This window comes from Hypanus sabinus, chromosome 18 (genome assembly GCF_030144855.1).
Source record: "Hypanus sabinus isolate sHypSab1 chromosome 18, sHypSab1.hap1, whole genome shotgun sequence".
NCBI classification, from domain to species: domain Eukaryota; kingdom Metazoa; phylum Chordata; class Chondrichthyes; order Myliobatiformes; family Dasyatidae; genus Hypanus; species Hypanus sabinus.
In genome coordinates, this window is record NC_082723.1 from 76,660,480 (window position 1) to 76,687,493 (window position 27,014).

Sequence of the window (27,014 nt, forward strand, 5' to 3'; positions counted from 1 at the left end):
GGGCGTCAAAGGTTACGGGAAAAAGATACAAAAATGGGGTCGAGAGGGTTAATAAATCAGCCATGGTTGAATAGTGGAGAAGCCTTGATAGGCTGAATGGCCAGATTTTTATTGAAGAGGGTGGTAAATCTGTGAAATTTATTGTCACAGATGGTTGGGAGGCCAAATTATTAGGTATATTTAACGTGGAGGGTGCAGCAAGGGGGGCTGGGGAGCCACATCTCTAGCACCCGGACAATCAGTACCGGTGCCCCCCAGGGATGTGTGCTGTCCCCACTGCTCTTCTCCCTTTACACTAATGACTGCACCTCACGGGATCCATCTGTTAAACTCCTGAAGTTTGCAGACGACACAACTGTCATTGGCCCTGTCCGAGACGGTGATGAGTCTGCATGCAGACGGGAGGTGGAACGGCTGGCCCGCTGGTATGGTCAGAACAATCTGGAGCTAAATACACTCGAGACTGTGGAGATGACAGTGGACTTAAGGAGGAGCCCCCCAATACTCCCCCAACTCACTATACTCAACAGTATTGTGTCTGCTGTGGAGACCTTCAGATTTCTGGGTGTCACAGTCTCCCAGGACCTGAAGTGGACACCCAACTTGGACACTCTTATCAAAAAGGCTCAGCAGAGGTTGTATTTCCTATGTCAACTCAGGAAGTACAACCTGCCTCAGGAGCTGCTGATTCAATTCTATTCAGGAATAATCCAGTCTGTTCTCTGTTCGTCCATCACTGTCTGGTTTGGATCAGCTACCAAACAAGACAAGAATAGACTCCAAAGAACCGTCAGGGCTGCGGAAAGGATTATTGGTGTGAAGCTGCACTCGATCCAGGACTTATATGCATCTAGACTCAGGAAGCGAGCAAGCAGCATTATTGTGGACCCATCACACCCCGGACATCACCTGTTCCAACTCCTTCCTTCTGGTAGGTGCTTTAGATCACTGTATGCCAGGACAAACAGGTACAAGAACAGTTTCTTTCCATATGCCATCAGTCTTATGAACACTTGAATTTTAGTCTATTATAAATCAAGTCCACCTGTACATTCAATGAGGTGGACATCATTGTATATAGTTTATGGTTACTACTGTTTTTGTTTGCTTTTAATTCTGTACAGAGAGAGCTCAGGGAAATCCATCAAATTCCCCGTATGTGTCCTCATACTTGGCGATAATAAAGGATTCTGATTCTGATTCTCTTGTTTGAATTTCCTCTACTCTCAATGGAAAAAGCCTATCCACATCAACTCTATCTATCCCCCTCATAATTTTAAATACCTCTATCAAGTCCCCCCTCAACCTTCTACACTCCAAAGAAAAAAGACCTAATTTGTTCAAACTTTCCCTGTAAGTTAGGTACTGAAACACAGGTAACATTCTAATAAATCTTCTCTGTACTCTCTCTATTTTGTTGACATCTTTCCTATAATTCAGTGACCAGAATTGTACACAATACTCCAAATTCAGCTTTACCAATGCCTTGTACAATTTTAACATTACATCCCAACTCCTATACTCAATGCTCTGATTTATAAAGGCCAACATACCAAAAGCTTTCTTCACCACCCTATTCACATGAGATTCCACCTTCAGGGAACAATGCACCATTATTCCTAGATCACTCTGTTCTACTGCATTCTTCAATGCCCTACCATTTACCATGTATGTCCTATTTGGATTATTCCTACTAAAATGTATCACCTCACACTTATCAGCATTAAACTCCATCTGCCATCGTTCAGCCCACTCTTCTAACTGGCCTAAATCTCTCTGCAAGCTTTGAAAACCTACTTCATTATCCACAACGCCACCTACCTTAGTATCATCTGCATACTCACTAATCCAATTTACCACCCCATCATCCAGATCATTATTGTATATGACAAACAACATTGGACCCAATACAAATCCCTGAGGCACACCACTAGTCACTGGCCTCCAACCTGACAAACAGTTATCCACCACCTCTCTCTGGCATCTCCCATCCAGCCAGGAAGTTAACGGAAGTTAGAGAAGCCAATGTTCATGCCATCAGGTTGGAGGCTACCCAGCCGGTATATAAGGTGTTGTTCCTCCAACCTGAGTGTGGCTTCATCTTGATAGTCGAGGAGGCCATGGATAGACATATCAGAATGGGAATGGGATGTAGAATTAAAATGTGTGGCCACTGGGAGATCCTGCTTTCTCTGGCAGACAGAGCGTGAGTGTTCAGTGAAATGGTCTCCCAGTCTGCATCGGGTCTCACCAATATATAAAAGGCCACACCTGGAGCACCAGATGCAGTATACCACACCAGCCGACTCACAGGTGAAGTGTCGCCTCACCTGGAAGGACTGTCTGGGGCCCTGAATGGTGGTGAGGGGGGAAGTGTAAGGGCAGGTGTAGCATTTGTTCTGCTTACAAGGCTAGGTGCTAGGAGGGAGATCAGTGGGAAGGGATGGGGAGGGACAAATGGACAAGGGAGTCGCGTAGGGAGCGATCCCTGCGGAAAGCAGAAAGGTGGGGGGAGGGAAAGATGTGCTTGGTAGTGGGATCCCGTTGGAGGTGGCGGAAGTTACGGAGAATTATAGCAGCTGTCTTGCTTTCTTTATAGCTGCATTGATATGTTGGGACCAGATTAGTTCCTCAGAGATATTGACACCCAGGAAATTGAAGCTGCTCGCTCTCTTCACTTCTGATCCCTCGATGAGGATTGGAGTGTGTTCCCTCGGCTTACCCTTCCTGAAGTCCACAATCAGCTCCTTGGTCCTGCTGACGTTGAGTGTCAGGTTGTTGCTGCAGCACCACGTAACTAACAGCCACTGAGACTGCGTTTGCCGGAGACTTACTGTGGTGATAGGCAAATTGCAGTGGGTCCACGTCCTTCCTGAGGCAGGTGTTGACTCTAGACATGATCAGCCTCAGAAAGCATTTCATCCCTGTAGATGTGAGCGCTACCAGACAACAGTCATTGAGGCAGCTCACACTGTTCTTGGGCACTGGTATAATTGTCACCTTTTGAAGGAGGTGGGAACTTCTGACTGTAGCAACGAGAGACTGAAAATGTCTTTGAACCGCTCCTGTCATTTGGTTGGCACAGGTTTTCAGAGCCTTACCGGATACTCTATCAGGCCTGCCGCCTTGTGAGGGTTCATGATCTTGAAAGACAGCCTTACGTTGGCCTCCAAGATAGATATCACCAGGTCATCAGGTGCTGCAAGGATTCTTATAGCTGTAGTTTTATTCCCCTTTCAAAGCTTGCATAAAAGACATTTATGCAGTTTAGTTCATTATTTATGTGAGATTCATCTATAGATTTTATCCTTACTGTCATAAGTTATGAGTGTTATGTGTACCTCTGTGCCTTACACGCTGGTCCAGAGAAACATCATCTCATTTGACAGTATACATGTATACAGTTAAATGACAATGAACTTGACTTGAATTGATCTATCAGCTACCTCAGAAATTAAGACCATAAGACTACATAGTCTGTGGCTGTGTCCTCTAGTTTTGGATATCCCCACCTTAGGAAATACCCTCTCCACATCCACACTATCCAGTCCTTTCAACATTCAGTAGGTTTCAATGAGATCCCTCTGTATTCTTCTAAATTTCACTGAGTACAGGCCCAAAGCTGCTAAACAATCCTTTTATGTTAACTCCTTCATTCCTGGAATCATCCTCGTGAACCTCCTCTGGACAACGTATTCTTTCTGAGATATGGGATTCAAAGCTGTTGACAATACTCCAAGTGTGGCCTGACTACTGTCTTATAAAGGCTCTGCATTATCTCCTTGTTTTATATTCTATTCCCCTTGAAATAAATGGCAACATTGCATTTGCCTTCCTTACTACAGACTCAACCTGTAAATTAACCTTCTGGGAGTCTTGCACAAGGACTCCTAAGTTGGTCTTCACCTCTGATATTTGAATCTTCTCCCCATTCAGATAATAGTCCGCACTATTATTCCTTTTACCAAAATTCATTATCATGTGTTTCCCAGCACTGTATTCCATCTGCCACTCTTTTGCCCATTCTTCCAATTTGTCCAAGTCCTGCTGCAATCGTATTACCTACCCCTCCACCTACCTTTGTATCATCCACAAACCTTGCCACATGGGATGTTTTAAAGCAGGTTGTACATCGTACCTAATTTATACACAGCAAGGTCCCACAACAGATAATGATCAGATAATCATCTTTTTATGTGATGGATGAAGGATAAATATTGCAGGGCACTATTACATGAGCAGTGAATTCCAAAGCAGCAATTAAAGTGCCGGACTCGATTTCACAACTGACAGACGACACTGGGCAACACATTATTTTTGAAAGTGTTGTTTTCTCAGAATTGTTTTTTGTTTCTGATCGACCGCTTAAAGCTGAACACATATATAATTTCAGACTATTTGTATCACAGGAATTTGGAGAAACAAGAAATTAACTTTTATTGAATATAATTGCATAATGCTGCTTCTCAATATTTCAACTAAACTAAAATGTTTTGTTAATGATTTTCATGTGTACTCAGTGTCTGAGGCTTCTAGTTTGCAGGGAAGGAGTCTAAATGGGAATGCAGAAAATGAATCTTTAGTGACTTGTTGCACTTCATGGTTTTGTACATTTGAAGCATGTTGCCAACCAGCTGCACGTATTTGCCAAGAAAATTTTCAACAACATCCTTGAATGACTTCCATGTGAAATGATTTTACCAAACTAGATCCTTCACAATCAGAGTGACACACACAAAATGCTGGAGGAACTCAGCAGGTCAGGCAGCATCTATGGAAATGAATAAATAATCGATGTTTTGAGCCGAGATGCTTCATCAGGGCACACATCATAAAACAAGCCTTTCAGAATCCCAGGTTTAATGTTGTGAAATCTGTTGTCTTTGCGATAGCAGTACAACAAGTTGCTGCAACACCACTCAACCAGCTGATCTATCTTGCTCCTGTACGCCCTCTTGTCACCATCTGAAATTCTGCCCACAATGGTTGTATCATCAGCAAATTTATAGATGCCATTTGAGCTGTGCCTAGCCACACAGTCATGGGTGTAGAGAGAGTAGAGCAGAATACACACCCCTGAGGTGCACCAGTGTTGATTGCCAGCAAGGTGGAGGTGTTATCTTCAATCCACACAGATTGTGGTATTCCATTTGGGAAGTTGCAGATCCAATTGCAGAGTGAGGTACAGAGGTTCAGGTTTTGGAGCTTATTGATCAGAACTGTAGGATTGATTGTGTTAAACACTGAGCTGTAGCTGATAAACAACATCCTGAGAGACGTCCATATGGTGCAAGGACATGTGAAAAGCCAATGAGGTTATATCAACATTATATAATCCTGAAATGCTAGGGTTTTTTATTCAATATGGAAATGGAGCAGAGTTGCTGATAGCTGGGGAATGGATCAGGCATTTGAATTGTTCATTTAATAGCGCCCTGCAATATTTATCCTTCATTAATCACTTATAAAGCAGATTGCCTGATCTTTATCACGTTATCCTCTCCATGGATGATGCCTGACCTGCTGAGTTCATTCATTGAGTGGAACAGGCCTTCAAGCCCTTTGAGCCCAACCATCCAGCAATCCCCCGATTTAACCCTCAACTCATCACAGGACAATTTACAGCGACCAACTAACCTATCGACCAGTGCACCTTTGGACGGTGCAGGGAAACTGGAGCACCCAGAGGAAACCCATGCGATCATTGGGAGCAAGTACAAACTCCTTACAGGCAGCGGCAAGATTGTGTGTGTTTCTCTGCATTTCCAGCATCTGCAGGATCTCTTGTGTTTAGTATATAATTTTAAAGATAACTGCTTATTTAGGGACATAGAGATTAACTCTCACATGTCTGCAGCCTCTGGTTTGAGGCATGTTATTAAAGCAGAAAACACCTGATAAATTAAGGAAAATATTTTATATGTTGATGTTCAAAATGGAAGCAGCTTAAGCAGATTATGAAGTCAAATTGGACCCCATTTTAATTTGTGGGCAGTACTTGCTAGATTAATTAAGGGACTAGATTACAATGTAGTCCAGAATCATCAGTGCCTCTCCATTACACCATTCTACGGAGCAGAGATATCAGTTAGAATCTGCCTCAGGAAAGACACTTTGTAGTCTCAGCCCACCCTTTAGCATTCATTGTGGTCTGCACAAAATGGCTGCCTGGTGGCCAGAAGGCCAGGACTCAGTTTTAATGGTGTTAGATTGTAAAATCCAGGCAAACCTTCAGTGCTGCTATTGGTTTCTTACTTACTTGGGCCATCAATTCCCAGCGGAGCACAGACCTTCATTGAGCTCCCATCACCATAGTCCTCAGTTCTGACTCAGTTTCTCAAGGGGAGACCAGGAGTGTTCCCATTGTCTAACTTCAGCATCAACATCTCTCCTCCATCTGCTCTTTGGTCATCCCTTTTTCCTCTTCCCTTGGGGATTCCATTTTAATACTTGCCCAGTGGTTGGCTTCCTCGAGGTGTGGCCAGTCCCCCTCCATTTCCATTTGCATATTTGTACCTCTAATTACAGAAAAGTTGTCAGCTGTGCAGGGTGCTGACGACATTCCCTGTGCTGTGTCATGTGCTCACTCGATGATGAGCCTCTTCTCTCATGAAGTTGATAGGATGGTTGGAACTCATCCATCGTATCACAGGGGACTGGCCTCTACAACTTCACCAGAGCCCTATTGGCTGGCCTTACCTGTTTCTACCTCTCACGACGAGGATAGAGGATTGGACGTTAAGAGTCAATGCTGTTGGCGCTAAAGCACTTCAAAATATACCTGTGTAGAATGACAACGAGGCAAATTAGGGCTACAGTTATTGTACAATCACTCTGAGCCCATGTTTATACTCTGTGACCAGAAGCTTCACGGTTTGATCCTAAACACAGCAACAGAGAATCTGCTGGAGGTAAGAAGCCGCCTCATTATAGGAAAGATATTGAGACATTGGAGAGAGTGCAGAAAAGGTTTATCAGGATGCTGTCTGGTTTAGAGGGCATGTGCTAACACTAGAGGCTGGATAAACATGAGTTGTCTCCCTGTAGCACCAGAGACTGAGAGGAGATCTGATGGAGGTTTACAAGATTATGAGAGACATGGATAGATTTGACAGGGAGTTCTGTTTCCCAGAGTTGAAATGTCTAATACCAGAGGCCATTGATTGAAAGTGAGAGGGGGTAGGTTCAAGGGGGATGTGAGGGGTAAGTTTTTTACTCAGAGTGGTGGGTGCCTGGAATGTGCTGCCTGGTATGGTGATAGAGGCAAATACATTAGAGCATGTTAAGAGACACTTGGATAGAGACATGGATGTGAGGAGACTGGAGGGATATGGACATGGTGTAGATAGGAGGGATTAGTGTTTGGGTGTTTTGGATTTGCTTTGTATCTGGTTCAGCACAACATTGTGGGCTGAATGGCCTGTTCCTGTGCTGCACTGGTCTATGTTCTATGTATGGTGTGTTTTTCATTAGTCAGGGGATTGATTCCAGAACTATGAGGTAAAGTTGCAGCTCTATAAACCCTGGTTAGACCACATATGCAGTATTGTGCAAACACAAGGAAATCTGCAAATGCTGGAAATTCAAACAACACACACTAAATGCTGGTGGAACGCAGCAGGCCAGGCAGCATCTATAAGGAGAAGCACAGTCGACATCCTGACGAAGGGTTTCGGCCCGAAATGTCGACAGTGGCCTGCTGTGTCCCACCAGCACTTTGTGTGTGTTGTATGCAGTATTGTGTTCAGTTCTGATCACCTCATTATAGGAAGGATGTGGAAGCTTTAGAAACTAGGCAGAGGAGATTTAGCAGGATGCTGCCTGGATTAGAGAGCATGACTCTCTAATGAGGGCAGGTTGAGCAAGCCAGGGCTTTTCTCTTTGCTGTGAAAAGGATGAGAGGCAACTTGATAGAGGTCTATCAGATGATAAGAAGCAAAGATTAAGAAGCACAGCCAGCAAATCTTTCCTAGATGGAATGGCTAGGACAAGGCAGCATAATTTTAAGGTGATTGGAGGAAAGTATCGTGGAGATGTCAGAGACGGGTTTTTTTACACAGATTTGTAGGTGTATGAAACACCCTGCCAAGGTGGTGATGGAGGCAGATTCATTGGAGATGTTTAAGAAATTCTTAGATAAGCATATGGATGAAAGAAGGAGGCTAAGTAGGAGGGAAGTGGTAGGTTGAAAGGTCAGCAAAGCATCATGGGCCAAAGGGCCTGCACTGTGCTGTAGTGTCCTCCGCTCACCAGCCACTTGATTAGGTACACCTGAATACCTGCTCGTTATCACAAATATCTCATCAGCCAATTATACGGCAGTAAGAAAGCATGCAGACATGGTCAGCAGGTTCAGTTGCTCAACCCAAGCTTCAGAATGAGGAAGAAATGTGATCTAAGTGACTTTGACCCTGGAATGATTGTTGGTGCCATACAGGGTGGTTTGAGTATCTCAGAAACTGCTGAACTCCTGGGATTTTCATGCACAAAGCTGTCTAGAGTTTACAAACAACAAAAATATCCAGTGAGAAGCAGTTCTGTGAGCAAAAGCACTATGTTAATGAAAGAGGTCAGAGGAGAATGGACAGGCTGGGTTAAGTTGACAGGAAGGTGACACTAACTCAGATAACCACATGTAACAACAATGGTTTGCAGAAGAGCAACTTCGAACACACAAAATTTGAACCTTGAAGTGGATGGGCTACAGCAGCAGAAGACCATGCACATACACTCAGTGGCCACCTTATTAGGTACAGGGGTAAAGTGCACACTGAGTGTATGTTAGAAACATAGAAAACGATTTATGAACTCAATGAACTCAACAGTTGAACAGCAGCTGTGGAGAGGAAAGGAACTGAAGACATTTTGTCAATTCCTGCACCAGAATTGAGAGGTGTCCTGTACAAAGAAAGGGGAGAGGGTGAGATAAGGGTCCAAGGTGATTGGTGGACTGAGGAGGGGGGTAAAGTGACAGGCAAGTTCTGCCAGGTAGCGGGGGTGGATTTAGGAGACAGCAGGAGGGGAATGTTAGATGGAGGCAAAGAATGTCTCCATTGATCCTAAACACACGAGTTTCTGCAGATACCAGAGCAGCACACAAAAGGCTAGAGGAACTCAACAGCTCAGACAGAGCCTATGAGAGGGCAAACAGACTCTGACTGGATTAGATCTGGAGAAATACCCCAAGCAATGAAGGGCAGGCTTCTCCACTTTCACCACTGGTCAGACAACCCGCTAGAATCTGTGGAACCTCTTGTTATGGGCAAACTTTCCATGTGCAGAACTAAGCCTTCCATGTCTGTACTGACCTTTACTAGGGGTTTCTTATTTGCCCCAATTTCTCCCACCACATCTGCAAGCTGTCCCTTCACTCAGATTCATGTGATCTCCTTTTGAAATTAATTCTGCTTTCAATCACCCTTGTGTTGCAGTTCACAATCACCCTTGTGTTGCAGTTCACAATTACCCTTGTGTTCCAGTTCACAATTACACTTGTGTTACAGTTCAAAATCAGGAGTACTGTGCTCCAGGCAGAAATGTTTAGGATATTAAAAAAAACCTCTTAGACAGGTACATGGAAGATAAAATAATGGAGGGCAAAGCTAATGGCATGAACATCTGGTAATTTTTTAAATGCTCACTTTTTCTTTTCCCTTCCCCCTTTCCTCTTCTTCTGGTCTACACTCTGGTCTCTTACCTCTTCTCCTCACCTGCCTATCACCTCTCCTTAGTGCATCCCCTCCTTCCCTTTCTCCCATGGTTCACTCTCCTATCTGATTCCTTCCTCTCCAGCCCTTTATCTTTCCCACCCACCTGGCTTCATCTATCACCTTCTAGCTTGACCTCCTTCCCCTCGCTCATCTTTTTATTCTGGCATCTTCCCCCCTTGCTTTCTAGTCTCAGTAAAGGATCTTGGGGCAAAACATCGACTGTTGTTGCTATGACACCATTTAGCCAAGTTTTCACTTTCCCTCCTGGATGCTGGTTCATCACCACCTTAGGTAGATAGACAGAAAAATAGATAGACAGGCAGATAGATTGCTAGCTAACTAGATACATAGATAGATAGACAGATAGATAGGTAGTTAGACAGACAGACAAATAGATAGATAGACAGACAGATTGTTAGAAAGACAGACAGACAAATGGATAGATAAACAGATAGATAGACAGACATATAGATATGTAGATAGATAGATAGATGGAATAGATAAATAGATATATGGATGGATTAACTAGATATACAAACAGATGATTAGACAGATAGATGGATAAATAGACAGAGAGGCAGATAAACAGACAGATAAATAAAAAATAGACAAATAGATAAACAGATAGACAAATAGATGAATGGATATACATATAGTTAGACAGACAGATAGATAGATAGATGGCTAGATAGGTAGATATATAGATACAATGATTGTTCAATAGACAGACAGATAGAAACAGATGGAGAGATAGACAGATAAATGGATAGATAGACAAATGGATTGATAGACTAGACAGACTTATAAATAGATATATGGATAGTCAGTAGACAGATGGATGGATATATATAAGAGAGAGATGGAGAGACAGATAGGCAGATAAATCAATAGATAGATAGATTGATAGACCTCAATAGAAAGATAGGGAGAAATTTATAGATTAGACACATAGATAGTTGGATAGATGGATGGATAGACTGGATAGGCAGAAAGACCGATGGATAGATTGACAGACAGATAGATACATAGATAAATGGAGATCAATAGATAGGTAGATAGATAGATGGATAGACTAGCTATATAGCCAGTCAGATAGAAAAATAGATAGATAGATAGATAGATAGATAGATAGATAGATAGATAGATAGATAGATAGATAGATAGATAGATAGATAGATAGATAGATAGATAGACAGATAGAAAAAATAGATGGATGGAGAAATAGATGGATAGCTAGACAGACTAATAGATAGATGGAAAGAAAAAGATAGAGAGAGATAGATAAATATATACAGAGCCAGGCAGACAGACAAAAAGATATATAGACAGCTAGACAGATCAATAGATAGGTAGATAGATGGATAGATAGATCAACTGATAAACCAGTAGGCAGATAGATGAATAGATAAACAGACGAATAGACATACAGATAGATAGGTAGACAGACAGACAGACAGACAGATAGAAAATGGATTGGTGTATGAATTAGGCAGACGTATAGATGGATACTTAGGTAGATGGATAGTTGGAGAGATAGGTAGATACTTAGATTTTTAATAGATATAGATAGATGAATATATTAGACAGATGGATAGACAGACATTGAGAGAGAAATGGATAGATAAATACATAGATGGATATTTTAGGCAGACAGATGGATAGATATATTGATAGATAGGCTAGATAGACAGATAGATTAATTGATAGATAGACAGACAGACAAATAGATATATAGATAGATAAATAGTTTGATAAATAGGTAAATAGATGTATAGATAACTCAACAAATAAACCATTAGACAGATAGATAGATAGACTGATATACAGATAGATAGATAGATAGATAGATAGATAGATAGATAGATAGATAGATAGATAGATAGATAGATAGACAGATAGATAGATTTAGAGAGACAGATAGATGGATAGATAGGTAGATAGACAGATAGATAAACAGGTTGATAGATAGACATTTAGGTTGATAGGTTGATAGAGATGGTAGATAATACAGATGGATCGATTAGTCAATGTTACAGATATAATGATAGATAGATGATAGATAAGGCCATAAGACATAGGAACAGAATTAGGCCATTCAGCCCATCGAGTCTGTTCCACCATTCCATCATGGCTGATCCTGGACCCCACTCAATCCCATACACCTGCCTTCCTAGCACATCCTTTGATGCTGTGACTGATCAAGAGACATTCAACTTCTGCCTTAAATATACGCATGGACTTGGCCTCCACTGTAGCATTCCACAGACTTACTCATCTCTGGCTAAAAAAATTCCTCCTTACCTCTGTTCTAAAGGACGCCTCTCAATTTTTAGGCTGTGCCATCTAGTTCTTGATACCCCACAAGGTGAATTACCCTCACCACATGTAGTCCTTTCATCATTTGATAGACGGATTGATAGTCTAGATAGACAGACAGACAAATACATAGAATGATAGGTGAACAGACAGATAGATAGATAGATAGATAGACAGATAGATAGATAGACAGAAAGACAAATAGATAGCCCGATAGATGGGTAGATGGATAGCCTGATAGATGAATGGATGGATAGATAGACATAAAGTACAAAGAGAGAGGCAAAGAGACAAATGGACAGATTGATAAGTGAGAAGGGCAATGTGTAGATGGACAAAGGAGAGTGGACAGAGGAAAAGAGGCTGGGAGGTGACAGAGGATACAGATGATGGAATCTGGTGGGAGGGGAAAATGGAGTGTAGAATCTAGTGAGTAAGGTGTTGAGGATGGATGGACAGATTGGGGGACAGTCACATAATGTAACAAATTCACAGATTCCCGCCACTACCTGTAAGGAGTTTGTACATTCTCTGGGTGACTGTGTGTCTGTCACACTCAAAGGGTGTAGTTTGGATTAGTGAGTTGTGTGTGTGCTATGTTTGTGCAAGGAAGTACAAACTCTTCACCTGCTACCTAAGCTTGTGGCGATTCTTGTGGACTTCCCACAGCACAAACCTTGCTGATCTGCTTTGACATATTTCACTGCACATCTGTACATGTGACAGATAAAGCAAGTCTTTAATCTTTATTTTTGATCTTTAACAGAAGGGGAGGAGGGGTATCCTGGCCATCTTCTCTTTATATTTCAGTCCAGATGATGGGTCTCAGCCAGAAACATCAGCTGTCGATTTCTCTCTACAGATGCTGCCCAATCCACTGAATTCCTTCAGCTGCCTTGTTCATTTGTTGTTTCAGATTCCCTTGTGTCTCCTCAGAGCAAGGATCGGCCACTCAGCCCCTCTGCTGTGCTCTCCTGTCCCATATGATCAGGACTGATCTGGTTGTGACCACAGTTCTGTGATCTCACCTATCAACAGTAACATTTTATCCCCTGCTTCTCCAGAAATATTTGAACTCCACCTCCAAAATATTTACAAATCCATTTTCACCACTCTATAACGGAGAGCACAAAGACTTCATCTGAAGAGGACAAAAAATAATCTCTGCAAGAGCTTTTTTTCTTTTTAAACAATGGCCTTATTTATTCTCTGGCAAGAGTTGTCAGGCCTTGGAGGCAGGCTCTTTCCAGTCTCTGCCCAGCTAAAAGGAGTCACCTGTCACCCAGCTTTCATCCACAATCCTTATACAAACCAGCCGCCTTCAACCAGTTGCTCCGAGCCTTCCGTCACCTTGTTGTGTTTAGAATCTGTTCTCTCTTGGATAGATAGATACTTTATTGATCCCAAAGTAACATTTGTGTGTCAAAGTAACATTACAACCGTACAGATATAAATATTAAAAGAGAAGTAGAAAGAATAAAAACTAAGTTACTTTGAACAGTCTAACAGGAGGGGGTCATCACTTCTCTGGTTATTGATTGACTCGTTATAGAGCCTAATGGCTGAATGTAAGAATGACCTCACAGTGCTCTTTGGAGCAGCGCAGTCGTTACTAAAAGTGCTCCTCTGTTCAGTCAATATGGCTTGCAGAGGGTGAGAAACACTGCCCAGAATTGCCAGGATTTTCCGTAGGGTCCTTTGTTCTACCACAGCCTCCAGTGTGTCCAGTTTGACTCCTATAACAGAGCCAGCCTTTCTAATCAGTTTATTGAGCCTGTTGGCATCACCCGTGTTGATGCCCTTTCCCCAGCACAACATCGCATAGAAGGTTGTACTGGTGACAATAGAATGGTAGAACGTGTGAAGGAGAGGCCTGTATACTCCAAAGGACCTCAGGAAGTAGAGGCGACTCTGACCCTTCTCGTACACAGCCTCTGCGTTGGCATTCCGCCCAAGTCTTTCATCCAGGTGCACCCAGGTGTTTTGTTGCTTGTTATTTTGTAGTTTATTATTAAGTTTATGGCTGACTTCTAAATCACCTCTGCTGCTCCGTCTCTGGGCCACGCTTCCTCTATGGCAGCACAGTAGAGTTGTGATGAACACAATGCTGACCCGGGTACAATTCCCAGCACTGCTTGTAAGAAGTTTGTACATTCTCTCTGTGACCCCTAGGTTTCCTCCCACAGTCCTACTGGTTGGTAGGTGAACTGTACACTGTAAATTGTCCTGTAATTATGCTGGGGTTAACTCAGGCGTGGCTCCAAGGGCTGGAAGGGCTTATTCCGTGCTGTATCCCAATAAATAAATAAATCCATTTCCTGGAAAGAGTAAGCATCCTCTCCACGTCCACCTTGTCCAAATGCCTCAAAATATTACACATTACGATCCAACCCTCTCATTCTCTTCCAAGCTCGGCAGATACAAGCATACCCTGTCCAAATTCCCTCAGAGATTTGGCCCGATTGTGATATTGAAGCTCTGAACCCTCTGCACACTGCGCCGTTGATGCAGGACAGGCAAATGGAGAATGTGTGCCCTCTCCTTTTCCTGAAGTCAATGGCTGGCTCGTTCAGTTTGCAAACACTGAAGGAAAGCCTGTTACCATGGCACCATATTGCTGGGCTCCCAGCTCTTTCCTGTACTCTGACATTATCCTGAGCTGGGTAATATACCAAGTTGGACTGATCCAAACTGGACCTGAACGGTTTACCAGAATGTACACCACAGGGCTGTGTGCTTAGCCCCCTTCTCTACTCACTTTACACCTATAACTACGTGGCTAAGCATACAGAAAGTACAAGAGCCTCAGGACTTGCACCACCAGGTTCAAGAACAGTTACTACCACTTAACTATCAGGTTCTTCTACAAAAGGGATAACAATCCTCACTTGCCCATCCTGAACAAAAGAGTAAAGTTCTCCCAACCATTGAGAACATCTACAGTGCCTATAAAAAGTGTTCACCACCTCCCCTAGAAGTTTTCATGTTTTATTGTTTTACAGCATTGAATCACAATGGATTTAATTTCACTTTTTTGACACTGACCCTTTCGTGTCAAAGTGAAAACAGATCACTAAAAGGAGATCTAAATTAATTACTAATATAAAACACAAAATAATTGATTGCTGGAAGGATTCACCCCCCCACCCCCACCTAAATTTGACACACCGAATCATCACTAGTGCAGCCAATTGGTTTTAGAAGTCACATAATTAGTTAAATGAAGTTCTGTTTTTGTGCAGTCAAGGTGTTTCAATTGATTGCAGTAAAAATACACCTGTATCTGGAAGGTCCAATTGCTGGTGAGTCAGTATCCTGGCAAAAACTACACCACAAAGACAAAAGAACACTCCATGGAAAGGTTATTGAAGAGCACAAGGCAGGAGATGGATACAAGAAAATTTCCAAGTCACTGAATATCCCTTGGAGTTGTAACAGTGAAGTCAATCATCAAGAAATGAAAAGAATAAGGCACAGTTGTAAATCTGCTTAGAGCAGGCCACCCTCAAAAACTGAGTGACCATGCAAAAAGGAAACTCATGAGGGAGGCCACCAAGAGACCTATGACAACTCCGGAGGAGTTACAAGCTTCATTGGCTGAGACGGGAGAGACTCACATACAACAACTGTTGCCCGGGTGCTTCACCAGTCACAGCTTTATGGGAGAGTGGCAAAGAGAAAGTCATTTTGAAAAAAACTTACATGAAATCTCAGTCTGAGTTTCCCAGGAGGCATTGCAGGAGACTCTGAAGTTGGCTGGAAGAAAGTTCTGTAGACTGATGAAACCAAAATTGAGTTTTTGGCCATTAAACTAAACACTGTCTTTTGTATTAACCAAACACAACACATTTTTTGATTCAGAACAAAAAGGAAGCAGGAAAGCACCTAAGGATTTCCAGCGGGAAGACATTTTGAGTTCTCGGGGGAAGAGAGAGGCCAGTCTGCGCAGGCACGTGTCGTCAGCCAGTTGAGCGCGAACAGTTTAAAGAGAAGGCAGCCATATCCAGCGGACAGCGGAGTGAGAGGCAGCAGAGTGAAAGGGCTTTGGCTCCACAGGCTTCGGCGGTAACAGGACGAGGTGAGGCAGTTGTTGATCACACCCTACTGTCTGGGTGTGCAGGCGTGTGTTTGTTTATGTGCACACACATAAGTGAGAGAGAAAGAGAGGATGAGAGGGAATGAGAGAGGGAGAGAGGGAAGGAAAGAGAGAGGGAGGGAGGAAAGGAGAGAGAGAGCGAGAGAGAGAGGGAGGGGGAGGGAGAGAGAGAGAGAGAGGGGCCATGGGCCGGATGTTGGCATATGATATATTAATGAGGTTCCTGCCATATATGAAAGACAGATGTGTGTGTGCATCCGAGAAGAGCAATGTGAACTGCAGGCGCTACGTCAAACTGTGAATGTGTTGGGAAATTGAGCCGAAAGGTTTGCGAGCTGGAAGAAATGTGATCCTGAACAGCCCAGCTAGGATATAGGATGACAGTTCACCTGTGCCCAGCCCCAGAAGAAATAACTGCCCTCAGATTCTGCCACAGTTTTCTGCTTGCTGTCAGGGTAAAATTAAGCTCTTTCAAGATACCATTTCTTATGATCATTATTTATTTTCAGGCACTGGAAGAGGGTCAGTAGTATCATGAAGGATCCCACTCCGCTTATGGACTGCTCTCTCTACTCCCATCAGGGAGGAGGCTATGTAGCATCTACACCTGGACCACCAGACTCAAAAAGTTACTTTGGTCTAGGACTGTGAGGAAGGTTTTCAAAGCTTGCAGAGGAATTTGGACCAACTGGAAAATTGGGCTGAAAAATGGGAGATGGAGTTTAATGCAGACAAGCGTGAGGTATTGCACTTTGGAAGGACAAACCAATGTAGAACATACAAGGTAAATGGTAGGACACTGAGGAGTCCAGTAGAACAGAGGGATCTGGGAATACAGATACAAAATTCCCTAAAAGTGGCATCACAGGTAGGGTTGTAAAGAGAGCTTTTGGTACATTGGCTTTTATAAATCAAAATATTGAGTATAAGAGTTAGAATGTTATGGTGAAGTTGTATAAGGCATAGGTGAGGCTGAATTTGGAGTATTGTATGCAGTTTTGGTCACCAAATTACAGGAAGGATATTAATAAGGTTGAAAGAGTGCAGAGAAGGATATTGCCAGGACTTGAGAAACTAGGTTACAGAGAAAGGTTGAATAGGTTAGGACTTTATTCCCTGGAGTGTAGAAGAATGAGGGGAGATTTGATAGAGGTATATAAAATTATGATGGGTATAGATAGAGTGAATGTGAACAGGCTTTTTCCACAGAGGCTAAGGGAGAAAAAAAAAACAGAGGACATGGGTTAAGGGTGAAGGGGGAAAAGATTAAAGGGAACATTAGGGGGGCTTCTTCACACAGAGAGTGGTGAGAGTGTGGAATGAACTGCCAGATGAAGTGGTAAATGTGGGCTCATTTTTAACATTTAAGAAAAACTTGGACAGGTGCATGGATGAGAGGTGTATGGAGGGATATGGGCCAGGTGCAGATCAACGGGACAAGGCAGAAAAATGGTTCAGCAAAGCCAAAAAGTTTCTGTACTGTAATGTTCTATGAGTAGGGCTGATCAACACCTGCAACCTTTAACCCACTCCTCCATGTTCCAAAACACCCCTCCACGTTGGCAACCTTCCCTCCACATTCGCAACCTTCCCTCCACATCCCCAACCATACCTCCACATCCCCAACCATACCTCCACATCCCCAAACATTCCTCTACGTCCTCAAACACCCCTCCACATCCCCAAACACTCTGCCACATCCTCAAACACTCCTTCAGATCCCTAAACACCCCTTCAGATCCCCAAACTCTCCTACACATCCCCAAACACCGCTCCACATCCCCAACCACCCCTCCACATCTCCAACCACCCCTCCACATCCCCAAACTCTCCTACACATCCCCAAACAGTCTTCCACATCCCCAAACACACCTCCACATCTCCAACCACCCCTCCACATCCCCAAACTCTCCTACACATCCCCAAACACCCTTCCACATCCCCAAACACACCTCCACATCCCCAGCCTCCACTTCTTTATCAATTCCTGTCAGTCACCTCTGTACAGACACTCCTGTGCCTAACGTTACTTTGTGGACACACAATCAGTACATATACACAAGGTATTTTTTATTTATTATGTTCTTTTTTCTTATTGTGTTGTTTATGTTACTGCGTATTTGTTGTGTTGTGTTGGATCCCGTGTACCAATTATTTTGCTGTCCTTTACACTTGTGCACTGGAAATGGCATGAAACAGTATTGACTCTCAGACCTTTGCTCAGCAGTGGAGGGCCCTGTGTCAGAGCGAACATGTGGCAGTGGGGGAAGTGAGGGAGGATCCGCTTGGAACTAAAGCCCTGAAAAGCCATCCTGCACCTCAGCAGCTGCGGCTTGGAATGAAATCAACTGTAACTCTCCTACACTGGGGAGACGTCTGCACGCCAAATCCCAGAACTTATAAAGCACAGCCCAAAGAGCAAGTTTATATCTTACAAAGGAAGTACTTCACAGGCAGAGAGTTCTTTCACAAAGACAAGAGATTCTGCAAAGCAACACACTCAAAATGCTGGAAGAACTTAGCAGGCCAGGCAGCATCTATGGTAATGAATAAAGAGTCGAAGATTCAGGCTGAAACACTTCATCAGGACTGGAAAGGAAAGGGGAAAAAGCCAGAATGAGAAGGAGGGGGCGGGTGAGGGAATGCAAGATAGAAAGTGATAGGTGAAGTCAGCTGGGTGGGGAAGGGTGCACAGAGAAGTCAGGAAGTGATAGGATGAAAAGGCTGAAAGTTATTTTACAGATACGGTCGGGCCTGATAGTTAAGTTTTGTAACTCCTAAACAAAATCAATTTGAAAAATAAGATGGGAGCCCAAGAGATGGGAGTCTAGCTTGGTGTATACTTTAAGGGAGGCACACACATACCATGTGTACCATGCGGACATATGCAAATCACATATGTATGCATGTACTCAATAGTGAATTATTTAAGCAAGCAAGACTGCCAAATCAAACAATATATTAACAAACACAAGATTCTGCAGACACTGGAAATCCAAAGTAACACACACGAAATGCTGGAGGAACTCAGCAGGTCAGGAACATTTATGAACAGTCGACATTTTGGACTGAGACCCTTCTTCAAGGCTGAGAAGGAAGGGGGGGAATATGCTGAATAAAAAGTGAGGAGGGGAAGGAGGCTAACTGGAAGGTGACAGGTGAAGCCAGATGGGTGGGAAAGGTCAAGAATTGGAGAGGAAGGAATCTGATAGGAGAGGAGAGTGGACCACTGGAGAAAGGGAAGAAGGGGACCCAGGGCCCAGGGAGAAGAAGTGAAAGGTCAGATTGGGGAATAGAGGAAGGGTGGGGGGAATTTTGTTTACCAGAAAGAAATATCAATATTCATATCATCAGGTTGGAGGCTACCCAGATGGAATATAAAGTATTCATAGAATCATAGAACATAGAAATCTACAGCACATTCCAGGTCCTTTGGCCCACAGTGTTGTGCCAACCACGTAACCTACTCTAGAAACTACCTAGAATTTCCCTACCACATAGCCCTCTATTTTCCTAAGCTCCATGTACCTATCTAAGAGTCTCTTAAAAGACCCGATCGTATCCGCATCCACCACTGTCGCCAGCAGTGCATTCCACACACCTACCACTCTGTGTAAAACCTTACCTCTGATATCTCATCTGCACCTACTTCCAAGCACCTTAAAACTATGCCCCTTCACGTTAGCCATTTCAGCCCTGGGAAAAACCTCTGGCTATCCACACGATCAATGCCTCTCATTATCTTATACACCTCTATCAGGTCACCTCTCATCCTCTGTTGCTCCAAGGAGAAAAGGCCGAGTTCGCTCAACCTATTCTCATAAGGCGTATTCTCCAATCCAGGCAACTTCCTTGAAAATCTCCTCCACACTCTCTCTATGGTATCCACATCTTTTCCTGAAGAGAGGTGACCGGAACAGTATTTCAAGTGAGGTCTACCTAAGATTTTATATAGCTGTAACATTACCTCACGGCTCTTGAATTCAATCCCACAGTTGATGAAGGGCAACACACCATACACCTTCTTAACACACTGTCAACTTGCGCTGCAGGTTTGATTGTCCCATGGACCCAGGCCCCAAGATCTCGCTGATCCTCCACACTGCCAAGAGTCTTACCAGAATACAAATCATCTACAATCACCCTTTGCTTTCTGTGGGCAAGCCAATTCTAGATCCACAAAGCAAAGTCTCCTTGGATCCCATGCCTCATTACTTTCTGACTGAACCTCGCAGGGGAACCTTATCAAGTGTCTTACTGAAATCCATATATACAAAATATACAACAATATATATGCTCTACCTTCATCAATGTGTTTTGTTACCTCCTCAAAGAATTCATAAGGCATGATCTGCCCTTGACAAAGCCATGCTGACTACTCCTAATCAGATGACAGCTCTTCAAGTGCTCATAAATCCTGTCTCTCAGGATTTTCTCCAGCAGCTTGCCCACCACTGAGGTAAGACTCATGAGTCTTGCTCCTCCACCCCGGAGGTAGCCTCATCTTGGCACAAGAGGACTGAAATATTGGAATGGGAGTGGGAATTAAAACGTTTGGCCACCAGGAAGTCCGGCTTGTAGTGACTGTTGCGGAGGTACTTGACAAAGCAATCCCTCAATTTACAACAGATTTCAACATATTACTCAAATACTACTGAAATATTAAATACACAGTCGTTCTCTCCTTCCTAAATGTCTGGCTGCAACTTTAACACAATCTGTTCTAAAGATCTTCACAAATCACAGTGGAGCTTCTGTCCATATTCTTTAAACTAAAACAGACTTTATTCATAATTAAAAATAGTTACAAGAATAAACCATGCAATGTCTTTTCATTCTTACCCTCATAGATAAAGCATTACCAAGTGTTCTGTTTGTTAGTTCATTATGTGCTGTGTTGTATGACCAAGATTATTCTTGCCAAATATTTTCTCAGAAGTGGTTTGCTACTGCCTTCTTCTGGGCAGTCTCTTTACAAGACAGGTGACCCCAGCCATTATCAATACTCTTCAGAGATTGTCTGCCTGGCGTCAGTGGCCACATAACCAGGACTTGAGAAATGCACCAGCTGCTCATACAACCATCCACTATCTGATCCAATGGCTTCACGTGAGCCTGATCGGGAGGGCTACGCCTTGCCCAAGGGCGACCTGCAGGCCAGCGGAGGGAAGGAGTGTCTTACATCATCAGAGATCCCCACCACCCAGGCCATGCTCTCTCTCTTCTTGTTGCTGCCATCAAGTAGAAGGTACAAGAGCCTCAGGAATCGCACCTTCAGGTTCAGAAACAGTTACTACCCCTCAACCATCAGACTCTTAAACAAAAGGGGATAACTACACTCACTTGCCCATCCATTTTGATGTTCCCACAACCAATGATCTCACTTTAAGGACTCTTTATCTCATGTTCTCCATATTTATTGCTATTTATGTATATTTGCATTTCCACATTCTGTTGCCTTCTGCACTCTGGTTGATCCTTCACTGATCCTGTTATAGTTACTATTCTATAGATTGGCTGAGTATGCACTCTCAGGGCTATATGCGGTGACATACATGTACTCTGGTAATAAAATTTACTTTGAACTTACAACTCCTTTGGTGGACGTAGCTCCTCCCTGCCACCCCAAACATTTCTGTTACATTCGTTAAAACCATTAGGACTGTTGCACTTCATGTGGCCCTCTGGGATGGTACACTACAATAACTAAGGGGATTTCTCACCCAAACTGGCCCCTCCATATCCACTAGTGGAGTAACCCCAAACTGATGCCCTTGCAGAAGCTACACCAAGCTCCAGTGTGTCCCACAGCAGGTACTCCTGAAGCCTGAAATGTGACTGTTGGCAGCATTCTTCCACAGATATCTCAAAGACCTACAAGATTCAGGCCAACCAAGGGGCATTTTCCAGGGAGGTGATGAACTGGACAGTCATTTCTCTGTAGGATCAGAGAATCATCTCATGCAGCTCAGAGGCCAAAGTAAATGTATTATCAAAGTGCATACATGTCACTACATACAACCCCGAGATTCTTTTCTTTGAGGGCATTTACCGTAAATTCAAGAACCACAATCGAATCTAAGAAAGGCTGCACCCTAAAGGATGGACAAACACCCAGTGTGCAAAAAAACAACAAATTGTGCAAATATAAAAAGAACGAGAAAAAAGATTTTCATTGGAGCTGCTCTCACGAGTGGTCTTTAATGGCATCACTGGATGTTAGGGTTGTGGAATTCAGGAAGGGTAAGATGAGGGAACACACACGAGTCCTCATCAAGGGATCAGAAGTGGAGAGTGAACAATTTCAAGTTCTTGGGTGTTGATATCTTTGAGGAACTAACCTAGGCCCAACATATCGATGCAGCTACAAAGAAGACACAATATATTTCATTAGGAGTTTGAGGAGATTTGGTATGTCACCAAAGACACTGACACATTTCTACAGATGTAGTGTGGAGCGCATTCTAACTGGCTGCATCACTGTCTGGTATGGTGTAATGTTGAATCACATTCGCAGGTCCAGCAAGTGAGACAGAAAATTCACTAATGTCAAATAGATATGTTAATCATTTATTGCAAACAGTAAAACTTTGACCAAGCATTCGTGTTCCCCAGGTTACAGACACAAAGCTGAATACTCAATAAACTTACCTACATTCAACAAACACACTCAGTTAAAAATGCGCACAGATACCTCCCCAATCTTCTTGCCTTAAACAAAGGAAGAAGAGGACAAGCCCCTTCCAGGTGCTATTGTAAATACCCAGGATATTTGAAATGGGACACTGGGGAGTTATCCAATTGGAAAAGCAGCTGTAGTTTCTAAATTAACCCATCACAATGGAAACAACAGTAAGCATGGCCAGCAGGACATATGGGCAGGGGCTACGGCACAGGATTGAAATAAGTTACAGATAGTTGTAAACTTAGTCAGCTCCAGCATGGGCACTCGCCTCCCCAGCATCCAGGATACCTTCAAGGAGTGATGCCTCAGAAAGGCAGCATCCATCATTAAGGACCTCACCACCCAGGACATGCCACTTCTCATTGCTGCCACTGGGGTGGAGGTACACGAGCCTGAAGGCACACACTTAACGATTCAGGAACAGCTTCTTCTCCTCTGCCATCCGATTCCTGAATGGACATTAAACCCATGAACACTACCTCACTACTTTTTATTTTGTTTTTGCACTACTTATTTAATTTAAAATTTTAAATACATATGTGCTTAATTTAATTCACATTTTTATTATTATGTATTGCACTGTACTGCTACAACAAAACAACAAATTCCATGACCTACACCAGTGATAATAACCTGAGTCTGATTTGGATTACTAATAATAATAATAGGCCTACAATGGTAAACACCACTGGAATGGAATCAGATCAGGTTTAATATCACCAGCACGTCATGAAATTTCTTGTCTTTGCAGCAGCAACACAATGCAATACATGATAATAGAAAAAAATGGTGAATTACAGTGTGTGTGTGTATATATATATATATATATATATATATATATATATATCTATGTGTGTGTGTGTGTGTGTGTGTGTGTGTGTGTGTGTATAATAAATAGTTAAATTAAATAAGTGGTGCAAAAACAGAAATATAAAAGTAGTGAGATAGTGTTCATGGTTTAATGTCCATTCAGAAATCGATGGTAGAGGGGCAGAAGCTGTTCCTGAATCACTGAGTGTGTGTCTTCAGGCTCCTGTACCTCCTTCCTGATGGTAACAACAAGAAGAAGGTGTGACCTGGGTGATGGGGGCCTTCATGATTCTTCGAAGATGTCCTGGATTCTACAGAGGCTATAGTGCCCATGATCATTGTTCCTTTCTGCACATTGTGGCGCACTGGGAAGAACCTTGCTGTTTCTTTAGCATGTGTCTGTTTTTATGAGGTTGAATTGCTAGCTTGATGCTGAACCCAGCAAGGAGCTGGCCGAGTTTGAACCTGGGACCACTCGTTTCGAAGTCCAGTGTGAATGCCACTACATCAGCAGCCAGCTAAGCACCCATGATGGAACAGCTCTCTGCAATTTATTTCAATCCTGTGCAGTAGCACCCCACCTCCCCACCAATACCAGATGGTGATGTAGCCAGTTAGAATTCTCACCATCTGTAGAAATAGTTCGGAAGTTTCTAGCAATTGAGAGATGCTTGTTCCTCAGGTTTTACCAGCAGGAGCTCAGAAAGAATAAAAATACAATAATAAAAATAAATAAGCAAGAACTGGAGATGAAGAGTGCTTGAGAGTGAGTCCATAGCTTGTAGGAACAGTTCAGTGAAGGGGCGAGTGAAGTTCTGGAGCAGCTTCTCACAATGAACCAGCACACGGGCCCTAATGGCTCCTGGAATCAGCGCACACCAAGGCATTAGGTCATCTCCCCCCTTCTTTCTCAGTGCTGAAGAAGGGTCTTGGTCCAAGACAACAGTAGTTTACTCTTTTCCATAGACACTGCCTGACCTGTTTTGGATTTCAAGCATCTGCAGAATCTCCCGTGTTTGTGATTTACATCAAGAAGATGATTTGATTTACTCCCCCAGTTATGATTTGCAGGTGCAAAGACTCCCACTCGAGCCCACCCCCACCACTACTAATTCACTGTGTCTGCACTTCCTCCCAACACCCTTCCTTTGTTTTATGGGCACCTTGGTTTTCTGAATGTGTGCTTCTCTGGCCAGGATGGCTTTACACTGGCAGAGTAATTCACTGTGGTACAGTTAGGGGGGGGTGGGTAGGGAGATTCTCTGGGGAACTCAAGGGGCATTTCAGATAGAGGATTAATGTATTTTTTGTTTACTTGGAAAATATCACCAGCCATAAATTCAGTTTTTCCAGGGATTAACATTGCTTAGCAGCCTGAATGCCAAGAGTCCTTCAGGGATTTGACCTTTAAAATGAGAACTGAGGGGGAGCTGCACTGTTCTCCATCTGAGCCTCAGAGTTTGCCCTGCTGTCCAAGGGTGTCATATTATGCCTCTCCAAATGTTCATGAATCCTGCCTCTCAGGATCTTCTCCATCAGTTTCCCAACCATTGAAGTAAAGCTCACTGGTCTATAATTTCCTGGGCTATTTCTACTTCTTTTCTTGAATAAAGGAACAATATCCACAACCCTCCAATCCTCCAGAACCTCTCCTGTCCTCATTGATGATACAAAGATCTTTGCCAGAGGCTCATCAATCTCTTCCCTTGCCTCCCACAGTAGCCTGGGGTACATCTCATCTGGTTCCGGTGACTTATCCAACTTGATGTTTTCTGAAAGTTCCAGCACCTCCTCTTTCTTAATATCTACATGCTCAAGCTTTTCTGTCTGCCTTAAGTCATCCCTACAATCGCCAAGATTCTTTCCTGTAGTGAATACTGAAGCAAAGTATTCATTAAATACTTCTACTATCTCCTCCAATGCTAACTTCATTGAACTGTTCCCACAATCTACAGATTCACTTTCAAGAACACTTCATCTCATGGGCTCAATATTTTTTGCTTATTTATTTGAAGTAGGATAATGAAGTAGGTTTTCAAAGCTTGCAGAGAGATTTAGGCCAGTTAGAAGAGTGGGCTGAATGATGGCAGATGGAGTGTGCTGTTAAGTGTGAAGTGCTACATTTTGGTAGGAATAATCCAAATAGGACATACATGGTAAATGGTAGGGCATTGAAGAATGCAGTAGAACAGAGTGATCTAGGAATAATGGTGCATAGTTCCCTGAAAGTGGAATCTCATGTGGATAGGGTGGTGAAGAAAGCTTTTGGTATGCTGGCCTTTATAAATCAGAGCATGGAGTATAGGAGTTGAGATGTAATGTTAAAATTGTACATGGCATTGGTGAGGCCAAATTTGGAGTATTGTGTGCAGTTCTGGTCACCGAATTATAGGAAAGATGTCAACAAAATAGAGAGAGTACAGAGAAGATTTACTAGAATGTTACCTGGGTTTCAGCACCTAAGTTACAGGGAAAGTTTGAACAAGTTAGGTCTTTATTCTTTGGAGCGTAGAAGGTTGAAGGGGGGACTAGATAGAGGTATTTAAGTTTAAGGGTAACATGAGGGGGAATTTCTTTACTCAGAGAGTGGTAGCTGTATGGAACGAGCTTCCAGTAGAAGTGGTAGAGGCAGGTTCGGTATTGTCATTTAAAGTAAAATTGGATAGGTATACGGACAGGAGAGGAATGGAGGGTTATTGGCTGAGTGCGGGTCAGTGGGACTGGGTGAGAGTAAGCGTTCGGCACAGACTAGAAGGGCTGTTTTCATGCTGTCATTGTTATATGGTTATGTGGTTATTTATTATTATTATTTCCTTCCTTTAGTATCTGCACAGTTTGTTGTCTTCTGCACTCCAGTTGAACACCCAAGTTGAGCGGTCTTTCTTTGATTCTGTTATGGTTATTATTCTATAGATTTACTATGGTTGCACCTCAAGGAAATGAATCTCAGGGTTGTATATGGTGATATACCTGCAGTTTGAAAATAAATTTACTTTGAGATACAAGTCAACAGAAGATTAATCTCATAAGCTAACTGCAAGCCATAACTTTGTGAATCAGCTCCTCTTCGGACTTTTACTTACCAAAGAAGAGATGTCAGGAGTTGGTAAGCAATTTATTGCCTTCAGTCTTAGGGAAAGTAAACACCCACTTCGCACAATGCAGTAACGTGGCAATGTCAAGAGTCTAGCTAATAATCTATTGTGTGTAACTGACAGAAGCAAGTGATCACATTCTGCTCTCTGACCCACAAGAATCCAAGTTCATGAATCAGGCACAGAAAGTCCAACCTGATGAGCTCAGTACAATGTTGGTATGTCAGGGGTGAAACAGATTTCAGATTCCGAATCATTTATTTATCACGTATATATTGAAACATACAGTGGAATATATTATT

General features: G+C 43.0%; 1 long non-coding RNA gene across 1 annotated transcript in view; it reads right to left on the reverse strand.

Annotated features, from left to right (window-relative positions):
• The window catches only part of LOC132377440 (uncharacterized), an 87,692-nt gene extending 60,905 nt beyond the window's left edge, over positions 1-26,787 (reverse strand). The window contains exon 1 of the long non-coding RNA XR_009506639.1: positions 26,701-26,787. This is a non-coding gene — a long non-coding RNA (uncharacterized LOC132377440). The remainder of the gene's footprint in view (positions 1-26,700) is intronic.
• Between the last annotated feature and the right edge of the window lie 227 nt (positions 26,788-27,014).